Genomic DNA, 13,704 nt, shown 5'->3' with positions numbered 1-13,704 from the left:
TTCTTGAGAATTAATCACTGTCAAATTATCGATTTCACTAAATTCGACCTACACAAATATCGTGTCTCAAATATCGAATACAAATAAATCGACACCCTATATTGATTTAAAAAACGACTAAAACATCGATCAAACCATATAGTTATACAAAAACATCCAACACCAAAAAAATCGAACACACTCATATCGGAATGAAAAATATCGACACTTATAAATAAATATACCACATTACAAATGTATTGATAACAAAAATATAGACATCAATAATATCAACGTTACCTAAATATCGACATTCCTAAACTAATCAAAAAATATTATTAAACACACTACACATTTAAACTATTAAAAATAATTTCATATAACTATATATACACACATACCAAACACAAATAAAAAAAGATACCTCCCTAAAATAATGCTTAAAAAATACTACATAAATTAAAACGATTTAAACAAACACATGTAAAATATACACATTTTTAAATTAACATAATACTTTTTTAAAAACTATACAAAATCTATAAACTATACATAAAATACATAAAAACACACAAAATGTCTAAATAACCATTTCACATACAACTAACTTAATTAATTAACTTAAAAAAATTCAAACTAACCAATAGAAACACATTTCGAAGTATCTAACCAATCACATAGAAACACGAATTAAAAAAACACTGTATAAAGAACTAAATTCCAAACTCTAAAACCAGCAGAAAATATTCAGCTTGAAGAAACACTGCAAAATTCTTGACAACCTTAAAGAATCATCTCATACCCAACAAAGTACAAACAACAAAAAGTAAGTAATCATAGTTTTCAGAATAAAATGTTAAATAAATGTAAACTACTATTTATACTCAGAACTTAAAAAAATAATTATCTTTCTATCTCAACATATTTCCACTACAGATTCAACTTTAAGAAAAATAAGAAAATTTTCGACAAACTAAAACAACAAACTGAAAAAGTAAGTGTACTAAATGTTTTTTTGAACCACTAAGGAAAAGCCAAATAAAATGCTCAAATTCTATGAGCATCTAAAAAACTCCTACTTCACTTTCAAATGTATTTAAAATTGTAAACACATGTTTAAAAGAAATAAAATGTTAAATGCTTGTTTAAAGTAAACCAACTTCACATTTAAATAAAAAACAAAATATTAAACATACATTTATTTATTTCCACAGACAACTTAACCAGGAAAAGCAGCAAAATATCAAGAAAATATCTACATTAAAAAACAAATAAATAACACTTGGTAAGTATAGAAGACATGCACATGTACTAATATTTATGGTAAAAACCCCACAATGTTAATACTTCACTAACTAAAAATATAGATACATTTTTTTAAACAAGTATTTACTTTATCTAAAATAAACTGAACTTTTTTATAATAAAATATAGCACCCTACAAAATGTTTAACAAAAATACAAATGTAAACATTCACTAAAAAATACTTAACTTTCTTTCCACAGACTACTAACATTCAGAAAAGCATCAAGGAAAAAAGACAACATCTACATTCAAACTCAACTACATTACAAGTGGTAAGTACCTAACAATAGAACATATATAATTCTTTATTTTTATATTAAAAATACATTTTCTAATATTATTTAATACATCCTTTCTAGATTTAAGAAAAGAACAATGACTGAAGAAGCAAAATGTGTTAGATCTCAGACAGGAACATTTTTGTTATGCTATATGGGGTATACTTATTCTCAGGAAAAACAAAAAGACCTTAAAGTAAACTGGAAATGTACTAAGTATTACTCTAACAAATGCTATGGGCGTGCAACAACTAGAGAAACAAGTGTAATTAATACAACTGAACACAACCATCCACCTAATATCTCAGAAATAGAGGTTAGATCTACTCTAGAAAATATTAAGGAATTAAGCAGCACCTCAGACCTACCAACAAGCGTAATACTTAAAGAATTGCTACCTAAAGTACCTAGAGAAGCAAGAGGTCAATTACCAATAATAGCTGCTATAAAAAGAACAATAGCTAGGACAAAAAAATCAACAAGACCAACAATACCAACACCTAAAACTTTTGAAGAGGTCATAATTCCACCTGACCTTACCATAACTCATAACGATGAACCTTTTATCTTCTACGATAACAACAATAAAGATAAAAGGATAATAATGTTTGCTACAAACAACAACATTAAAAAATTAAAAGAAAGCCAAACATGGATGATGGATGGCACATTTACCATATGCCCTAAACCATTCTATCAATTATATACGATACATGGGCAATATCATAATACAAGCATACCATTTATCTATTGTTTGTTACCAAACAAACAAACCTCAACCTACACAGAAATCTTAAACAAAATAAAAGAAGAAACAACAGACTTCTTTCCCCTAAAAATTATAATAGACTTTGAACAAGCCATGATAAATTCCATCCTTAAAATATATCCTCACACAACCATACAAGGTTGTTACTTCCACTTTAACCAATGTCTATGGAGACATTTGCAAAAATCAACACTAGAGGGTCCATTACGATGTCGGGCGGATTCCCTCCGCCAGGCTGGCGGTGGCTACCGCAAGCCTGGCGGAGGAAATCCACCGGACATCATCAGCCCAATTCCCCCCGCCATATTAGGATGGCGGAGGGGACCGTGGCGGTGTGAAACACTGCCCGCCTGTTTTCCGCCCCGGTCGCCTCGCGGCCGGGGCAGAAAACCTGTAACATGGTGGTGGTGTCTTTTAGACACCCCCAGCCATATTACAATTGGCTTTGCCACAGAAAGGCATGCGGAGACTCCCTGTGGGGGCCCCTTGCGGTCCCCCTCGGAGTCCGTGGGTTGGGGGGTGCACATGGGGGGTACCTATGGTACCCCCCCGCATTTTAGTGTGCAACATGGCAGGCACCGCGCGGTGCCTGTCATGCTGTGCTTTGAAAAGTACAACGTGCACTTTTACCATTGCGGCGGGCGGAGATTCCTGCTCTGCCCGCCGCAAGGTAAACATACAGGATGCGCCCGCCTGTGTGGCGGGCGCATCCTAATGCCATTGTCGGGACCCCCGCACTGTTAGCGGGCGGTCCACTTCTCCGTTAGGGTGGCGGGCAGCCAAAGCCCGCCCGCCATCCTAATGAACCCCTTAGTGTTGAATATGCAACCAATATTACATTTGCATACCAAATAAAACACCTGATAGCCCTAGCATACGTGCCAATAACCGATGTGGCTGAGCACTATAAACCTTTAATGGAAAGTCCTTTCTATACAAAAAATGAACAAAAACTAGCTCCACTTCCCGATTATTTTGAGGACACCTGGGTGGGGAGACTACACAGGTCAGGCCACAGACGCCACCCCAAATACCTAATACCTTGGTGGAAGGTATATCTACCAACCCTAAACCAAGAAGCCAAAACAAACAATGCAGTGGAGGGTTGGCATAATGCCTTCCTATCTTCAACTGGCCGAACAACTCCTACACTACAAAAACTCCTACTAGCAATACAAAAAGAACAAAGTTTTCAGGAATTAAGAATTGAGCAATCTGTCTTACAATTAAAACCTAAACTATCAAGACAAACGGCCCAAATGTACCAATATTTACAACAACATGTACAACTTTATCCTACAACAAGAGGACTAGAATACTTAAAAATGATTGCCAAAAATTAAACTAAAAACACTAACCATCTAAAAGTAAACTAATCCTAAAAATGCCTCTATATAAACAAACATATTTCCTTCACCAATTATTACATATTTATTTTGTCAACAATATTTATATATTCAAAAATATGTAGACAAAACAAATATCTAAATAAACAAAAACAGTATAAAAAATGTACATTTCCCAACCCACAAAAATATTAATATAAAACCACTTACCTTTCACAGCAACCTAAATAGCAAATCCAAATGTCCATAATAATCCAGGTAGTAATAAATTCCAAGTTTAAAAATAAAATACCCCAATAAAATGAAAAAATACAACTGTACAAAATTCTTCGAACATCCAAATAAATCGATAATCCAGAATCCATCAAAAACCCGAAAAAGGTTAAAAATATTACGAAACGCTCCTGGAAACCCGAAAAATAAAGGAAGTGTAAAATACATATTAGTTGAAACAACTAAAACACACGTCCTTTGGAAAAAAAACGGAAAAGTTCCGAAAACGTAAACGCTGTATCCAAAAACCTAGAACAGAAAAATAAACATTCCCACCCACAAAAAATGTAAAACCATACATTAATAATCACCAATACATACATATTTAAAACAAAAAGTAAATAAATATCCACAAACACAATAACTCCAACAAGGCCTTAAATCGAGAAAACGCAGAGAAAACATAAAAACGTAAATAACGAACTCATACAATCTAAAGTCTAATACAGAAGTCCACAAACTCTAAATAACAAACTACTACCTTCAAAACTTACTTAAAATAGTTAAAATATAAAGAATAGAACTCTTACCTTCTAAGACGCGAAGTAGCTTCCAACCGCGAGCTTGAATCTTCCCAAATTACACAAAAAGACTAAGGGGCCCATTATGATGTCGGGCGGATTGCCTCCGCCAGGCTGGCGGTGGCCACCGCCGGCCCGGCGGAGGCAATCCGCCCGACATCCATGTCCTGATTCCCCCCGCCAGATTAGGATGGCGGAGGGGACAGCGGCGGACGGAAAGACTGTCCGCCGCTTTACCGCCGCGATCGCCTTGCTTCCGCGGTGGTAATAGATTAATATGGTGGCGGTGTCCAATGGGTACCGCCAGCAATATTACAATGGCAATATGTAGAGGCCTTTCCGCGGCGGCAATGCCGCCACGGAAAGGCAGGTGGCGATTGCTGCGGGGGCCCCTTGCGAGGCCCCCAGGTGATGGCAGAGGTGGAGGGGGACATGGGGGGTACCTAAGGTACCCCCCACATTTGCATATGCAAGGCGGCAGGCACCGCGCGGTGCCTGCTGCTTTGCATATGCAAATGCGTGCTGACATGTTTATCATTGTGGCGCGGCGGTGCTGAGTGCACCGCCCGCCACAATGATATATATGTAGGATGTGCCACCTACGGTCCCGATCTCCGTTAGACTTTGTCCGCCCGCAATCCTAATGACCCCCTAAGAGCGGTTACAAAATAAAAGACCCAAATAATAATATAACCACAAAAATAGTTAAATAAATGACAAAAAAAAATCGTTAACATTTAAAAATTTCGTACATTTAAAAATATAAAATTCAATATTATTACAGTTTAATATTTTATTTTATATTTATTAAATATTTTTCTGTTACAATTTATATTTATTAAATATTTTTCTGTTACAATTTCTCAAGCAAAATGTATAATTTTTATGTATTTAGTTAAAAAATAAGTCTAACATTTTAAATTTATTAATATTAATAAAATTAAAAATTATAACACATTATGGGGCCTATTATGATTGCGGTTTTTCCGCATCCTCCAGGCCGGCGGAAGCCACAGCCGGCCCGGAGGATGCGGAAAAACCGCAGCGGACCCACCAAAGACCCACCGCCACATTAGGATGGCTGGTGGGTCCTGGTTTCCGTCCGCAGCTTTTCCGCCGCGGTTGGCTTACAACCGCGTGGAAAAGCTCTAATATGGTGGCGGTGTCTCTCAGACACTGTCCGCCATATTAGGAAGGGCTTTAGAAAATGCTTTTCCGCGGCGGGTTTTCCGCCGTGGAAAAGCATGTGTAACTTCACTGCGGGGGCCCGTTGCGGGCCCCCTAGGTGAAGGGGGGTGGGGGGTGCACATGGGGGTTACCTATGGTACCCCCCTGCATTTGTATGCAGAAATCGGCAGGCACCACATGGTGCCTGCCGCTTTCTGCATACAAATGCAATGTATGCATTTTTACCATGACGGCGAATGCAGCTTGAAGCCGCACCCGCTGCAATGGTAAAAATAGAGGATGTGACCGCCAGGGTGGTGGTCACATCCTAATTGCACAGGAGGGAACTCCGCAGGCCATGCGGAGCTTCCCTCCTGCTCTATGGTGGTGGACGGACTCAGGTCCATCCGCCATCATAATCGGCCCCATATTTCTAAAATGTTATAAAAAACTTATATTGTTTAATATAAACAATATATAACATCAGTGTGGTTTTTGCTAAATATATCAACATGTATAACATAATTTTAACACTACATTTATATGTTAAAAATGTTACAAAATGAACATTAATAACATTTTTGAAATATAAAATGTTTTTTCCCAACTGTATGTACTATATATATTCTAATATTCACTATATTTTCATTTACTATATTGTTTATATATACCCAAAATGTACTGTACTCAACAATTATACAACAACTAAATACTTTATTTGAATTATACTTATATTTATTTGTTAAAATTGTATACATTCATTTATAAAAAAGTTATTATTTGATTTATGTACTATATAAACAAATAAAGACAATTATTTTTCAAAAACTGTGTCATTCTTGTCTACTCCATATTATAAAATATTACTACCAATCTATAAAAAAACGTTTTGTAAAAACTTTATATATAGAGATATTTAAAAATGTAAATAACTATACAAAATATTTTTTTTAAATTTACTATTCACACTAGAATCTACATTTAATTGAGGTAGGTGCTGTACACTGAACAGAATTAATATACTAATCCAACTACAATATACATTTAATTGAAATAGTTGCTGGACACTGGACCTATTTAATTTACTATTCCAACTCCAATTTTCATTTAATTGGGGTAGGTGCCGGACACTATACCTATTTAATTTACTATTACAACTCCAATTTACATTTAATTGGGGTAGGTGCTGGACACTAGACCTATTTAATTTACCTTTCCAACTCCAATTTACATTTAATTGAGATAGGTGCTGGGCACTGAACCTATTTAATTTACTATTCCAACTCCAATGTACATTTAATTGGGGTAGGTGATGGACACTGAAACTATTTAATTTACTATTCCAACTCCTATTTACCTTTAATTGGGGTAGGTGCTGGACACTAGACCTATTTAATTTACTATTCCAACTCCAATCTACATTTAATTGAGGTAGGTGCTAGACACCAGACCTATTTAATTTACTATTCCAACTCCAATATACATTTAATTGAGGTAGATGCTGGACACTCAACCTATTTAATTTACTATTCCAACTCCAATTTAGATTTAATTGGGGTAGGTGCTGGACACTGAACCTATTTAATTTACTATTCCAACTCCAATGTACATTTAATTGGGGTAGGTGATGGACACTGAACCTATTTAATTTACTATTCCAACTCCAATCTACATTTAATTGGAGTAGGTACTGGACATTGAACCTATTTAATTTACTATTCCAACTCCAATGTACATTTAATTGGGGTAGGTGCTGGACACTGAACCTATTTAATTTAATATTCCAACTCCAATATACATTTAATTGGGGTAGGTGCTGGACACTGTACCTATTTAATTTAATAATTAACCTCCTATATCCATTTAATTGGAGGAAATGCTGGACACTGAACCTATTTAATATTTAAATACAAATAATACATCTATAGAATAATTATTTATAACATATATTATAAAATTTTAATAATTTAACAATTTATTTTTAGAAATGTGTTATATTATAATAAATATTTACAAATAATCATTCCATTGAACTAATACAAATCTAATAAAAATTTTAAAATATATTTATACATGTAATAATTAATATATTGCTTACATTTTAAACGTTTAATATTTATCTATACACTCACCACCCTTATACCCTATAACACTAACATTCCACTCATAAAAATTTAAATCAAATTTAACATATTAAAATTAAACATATTTATGTTTAAATATTTTTTAAATTGATTTCAATTTGAAATTTTTTAAAAGCATCCCCCCCATTATCCCCTATAAACACAACATCTCGCTCCTAAAATATAAAATGTAACTTTAAATTGGCGATTTCAAATTCATATTTAAATTATATTTATTTTCAAAAAAATGTATTTCAAAATATATATTGTTAAAACACTCCCCACACGTATCCCCTATAAACCCAACATCCGCTCCTAAAATTGATAATTTAATTTGAAATTTGAATTTTTTAAATTCCTAAATACATTTTTTATTTTTGTGCCAATTTTCAATTTTATTTAAATATTTTTTGAACAATCCCCACCCTTATCCCCTAAAAACCCAACATTCCGCTCCGAAAATTGAAAATTTAATTTGAAATATAAAATTTCAAATTCCTAATTCAATGTAATAATTTTTTCTAAATTTTCAATTTAATTCAAATATTTTTAAAACACTTCCCACCCTTATCCCCTATAAACCCAACATCGCGCTCCTAAAATTTTATTTTTATTTGAAATTTGAAATTTCAAATTCCTAATTATATTTAATAATTTTTTACAAATTTTCAATTAAATGTAAATATTTTTAAAACACTCCTCACCCTTATCCCCTATAAACCCAACATCCCGCTCCTAAAATTGAATATTTATTTTGAAATTTGAAATTCCGAATTCTATTTAATAATTTTTTACTAATTTTCTATTTTATTTAAATATTTTTAAAACACTCCCCACCCTTATCCCCTATAAACCCAACATCCCGCTCCTAAAAATTTATAATACATTACAAAACTTTTTTAATTCACTATAAAAACTTATTTTTAAACAATTAAATATGTCTACTTTCTACAAAAAACAACTATATTTTGACATTTTGATATTTTATGTCGATATTTCTTATCTCGACATTACTTGACTCGATATTAAAAACAATACATCAAAACGATATTTTTTACTACGATATTTACAACATCGGCATTTCTTACCTTCGATATTTGGAACTCGATATTACTGCAAGTCGACATAAAACACTCGATATTTTGACTGTACCCTTGAGAATATGCCCCAATGTGACTAAGCAAACGAGCAGTACCTGATCAGTGACACCAAACCATTCCATAGGTAAACTTCTGCTTAGACCAATCCCTATAATGTACCTCCCTATGTACTAGTACTTTTCACAACTGCCAAGTGAAGGTATTTCTTGAGAATAATCTATGTTGGAGTCCCAGGAGTAATGTGATTCTAAGGGCCTGATTTTGAGTTTGGCAGATGGGATACTCGATGACAAATAAAAGATATATCCTGTTTGCTGTACTACAGCATACCATTTATATTCTATGCACCGTCTACTGTAATACGGCAGATAGGATCTTCATTATCCTAGAAGTGTGCCCCATCTGCCAGACTCTAATAGACTAAGCCTATAAGCCTAAGTTTAAAATTAGGGTAACAGAACTGAAAAGGGAGTTGGAAAGAGCAGGACCATTGGAATCATAAGTTAAAAACATAACATGCTACAGCTGTGTGTCTCTAAAACATGGTGGAGAGTAAGAAGACCGGCCAGCATGGCTGTGTTATTGTTGCATAGTCACATATGAATTGTGCAGCATATGATATATATATATGCACAGTTTTTTGATCAATAACTTTACTGCAAATGTTACAGTGATATTATCGATGATGTAATAGAAGAAGTCATGAGTGATGTATTATCTGGAGTAATTAGCAGAGCATGGTGAGGGTGAGTTATAGTTACCTCGGGGCATACGTTATAGTTACTTAAATAAATCTAACTTTAACATCTTCATTTCTATGGTTTTGTGAGTGTAAAATTTTAACCTAACTATAATGTCCCTGTAACCATTGTTTTTTGAGTGAATGTCTATTTTTTTTGTTTTTTAATTTAGGTAAAATGTCCATCGCAATGCATTGTGGGGGTAGATGGACGCAGGACCTCGCCTGGCATTGTGCTGCCCCACCAAAGCTTGCTGATCCTTCCCCTCTCCTCCTTGTCATCCATTGTCCACGTCCATTCCCCTGCTACCTCATTTCCGGCCTGTGTGGTCATTGTTCTGCCGCTGCCATTCCTGTTTGCAATGAACAGTTAGCCGGCTGCCCCATCCACCACTTCCCAACTGTCTGTTGTTTGGATTCTTTCCCTCAGACCTCTCCCTCCTGCCCTTCATGGTCCAATGTGCTGACACTGCCACCAATTAACTTGATATCTCTGTCCACTTCTCCTGTCCTCTATTGCCCAATTCTATGCTCCATCATTGCTATCCTGCTTAGTCTCTGTGCTTAGCTCGCTGCTCCTACCCTCCTTCCCCCGCCCTCCGATGTCTGTTTGCTTCTCCCTGCTCCCTCCTTTTCCTCACCATCTTCCATGGACCGGCCACTGCCCTTTCTATCTCCTCTGAGTATTTTCTTGAGCTGCCACTGTCCCTCCCACCTAACAAGCATGGACTGCCATCCATCACATCCACCTCCACCCTGTCTGTCTGAGTACCATGTCCCTATCCCCTCCCTCCTGTCCTCCGTGGTTAATTTTGATGCACTCTCTTCTGCCCTCCATGCTCTGTTGTGCTGTAACCTCTCCTCCTACCTACCCCACACGGTCTGTTGTGAAGCCTCTTCCCCTGCCCTCACTTGCCTGTACCCAGCCCCTAACCATCCCTTCTGTCTTCCATGGTCCTTTGTGCATGCCCCTGCCCCCTCCCTCTCGCCCATTATTGCCATTGTGCTGCCACTAACCCTCCTGTTTGCTTTGAATGGGCAGCTCTGAAACCACAGCCCCTCCCACCTGCCCTGTGTGATCAGCTTGCAGTGCCTGACCCCTTCCCTTTGTTGTCTGTGTGTATGCTGTTACAGTTTCGCTGTGGCCCTCCATGGAGTTTTGTGCTACCAGTGCCCATTCCGCCTGCCCTCCACGGTCAACTTTCTACTCCAGTCCGTCCAGTGCCCTCTGATTTCCAATTGCAGTCCCCTTTCCCCTCCCTCCTGCCTTGTCTGGTCTGTTGTTCTACCCCTGCCCTCTCCCTCCTGCCCTCCATGGTCCGTTATGTTGCAACTGTCACTCCTGTCAGTCCAGTATGGTCAGGTTGCTGTTCTTGCCTCTTTCCCCTCTGTTCTCTGTTGTCCATGTGCATGGCCTGTTCCCTCCCTACTGCTTTCCATGGCTCATTATGCTGAACTGCCATCCTGCTTCTCATGTGTGGTGTATTGTGCTGCTGCAAACCCTGACACCTGCCATGTAAGGTCAGTTTGTTGCCCTTGCCCTTCTCTCTCCTGCCCTCTGTTATGCACGGCCTTGCCCCTACCCCATTTCTCCTGCCCTCAGTGATCAAATGTACCATACTTTCCAACATTTTTAACTTGGTAATATCCTGGGGAATTGATTCTCCCCATTGCCTTGCAGGGAAAAAGAAGAGATTTTAGTTAGGAGACAGAATAAATCCCTTTTGGGCTTAAACATATTGGGAAGTCTCCTCCATGAATCAGCTCTATTGGCATGTATGGTTGTACTCCCACTGCATCTTCCTCCGGCTCTCAATTGTCTGTTATCTTCCCACAGCCTCTCTTGCCTGACTTGCATGGTCGGCTTTTTGCCCCTCCCCCTTTCCCCTGCCCAGCGTAGTCAACTTGTTGCATCTGCATCTTCTTCCCTGCCATCAATTATCATTAAATTAAAGGTCCTTTAATTTATATGGCCAATTGAAAGTTGTTTAAATATTAAATGTTATCTGTTCTTAGTTGTAAGCTTTTTGCAATTGCAAAGTGGATGAAAGTAAGGGACATTAAGTTGCTAATTTTTGAATTGCAGTGTGTTTCCCCACCGCACTACACCGAAGTATCAGCTTGCGGTATTATGGGACTGGTAGTTCCTGTGTGATTGATGCATGCAGTGATAACGAGGTGTAGGTGAGCCAACCACCACTGGGGAAGGAGGAGCCTGCTTTTAAGATCTTCAAGTGGGTGACACACGTTTGGGACTGCAGCATTTGATAAAGGCATTTGGCCGAAACCGGTCATGCAAGCCTCCCATTAAAAACAACTTATGAAGCCCTTCTGTGTTCTGTGCTTTCAAATCTGAAATGGAGGAGAAGTTGCTTTGATTTTACTGCGCTGCCCACGGCGCACCTACAGGACCCTTTAAAATGTGTGGACAAGGAAAAGATGGGAACTTTAATATTGTAGCCGAGGTGTCGTATATTTCCTTGACCTGCCACCGCAAAGTGGATGAAAGAAAGGGACATTAAGCTGCTAATTTTTGAATTGCAGTGCGTTTCCCCAATGCACTACACCGAAGTATCAGCTTGCGGTATTATGGGACTGGTCGTTCCTGTGTGATTGATGCAAGCAGTGATAACGAGGTGTAGGTGAGCCAACCACCAATGGGGAATGAGGAGCCTGCTTTTAAGAACTTCAAGTGGGTGACACACGTTTGGGACTGCAGCATTTAATAAATGCATTTTGCCGAAACCGGTCATGCAAGCCTCCCATTAAAAACAACTTATGAAGCCCTGCTGTGTTCTGTGCTTTCAAATCCGAAATGGAGGAGAAGTTGCTTTGATTTTACCACGCTTCTCACGGCGCGCCCACAGGACCCTTTCAAATGTGTTGATATATATATATAGGTTTTTTTTACATACAAAGGACGCAGCACTCCAGAATTTTTGTTTCAAGGATTTATGCCAACAACACTTCTCCAACACGTTTCAGCCTTTCCACGGCTTTGATCACGGTTAGTGAGTTCTTTTTCTATTGCACTATATATACCCACATTGCCTTGATGTTGCATTGTAGGAATTGTAGAGCTTTTTAATGAAACTTTTTTTGACACTATTTACAAAAGGAACTTTCACTATTGTCATTTCTCTGGCATAATCAAGATTACATGTAATTGCTTAGTGCGTTACACATTGTTTATGAGGCAACTTGTAATATTATATATTCTAAGTTTGTCTCACAATTTGTTGAGTCATTTTTACCCTGGTGATACTTTTGTTCCATTAGGGTGTAGTACCTCTTGCCTTATATTCATTATTTTTGCGTCTCATTTGTAGGCAAGTTTTAAATGAGATGTTATCATGGTATAGTATCTGTTGTCCAGATTGCACACAATGTTCCACTCTGATTCAATTCCTTGCTCTTAATCAATTCCAAATGTACAAAATGTTCCTCACCATTGTTCATCCCTTTGGGTGTCCTTGTTCTGAGTCTTATGATATATCGAGATTCCAATTGACGTAGTTTTTTCATTCTGTCTCCTCCACGTTCCTCCGGTGATATTGGGTGAATGCCATCATAGCATATTGATTTCCAATCTCCATTTTGGCACTGTGCTATGTGCTCAGCAGTGGCATACGTCATATCCTTATTTTTAAATGCTCTTATATGGTCCAAGAGGCGTTTCTTGAGCATGCAGATTGTACTCCCTATGTATTTGGATCCACAGTTGCATTCAAAGATGTAGATGACATATTCTGTGATACAGGTGATCTTTTGATTGATGTTGATGATGTTCCCATTGAATTCTGTTATTGTTCCCATATTTTTACCAATTTTAAATGCTTTGCATGAATTACATTTTTTAAGCCTTTGTGTTGTTCAGTTAGCCAATTTGTCTTTTGTGATTCTTGAAAGTGGCTTTTCACTAGTACATTTTTCAAGGATTTGGGGCCATATTATCATGAAAGGGCGATACATTATGGCCGCTTTTATCGGCAGGAAACTGCTGCTAAAGCGGCGATAATGGGCTTGATAATATGCCCTTGTGAATTCCCATAGCAGCCCAGGTTCTGGTGTTAACCTGGGCTACTATGGGAATTCACAAGGGC

Source organism: Lissotriton helveticus, chromosome 4_1 (assembly GCF_964261635.1).
Source record: "Lissotriton helveticus chromosome 4_1, aLisHel1.1, whole genome shotgun sequence".
In the NCBI taxonomy this organism is placed as follows: Eukaryota; Metazoa; Chordata; class Amphibia; order Caudata; family Salamandridae; genus Lissotriton; species Lissotriton helveticus.
The sequence above is the reverse complement of the archived record's forward strand: the minus strand, read 5'-3'. Positions refer to the sequence as shown.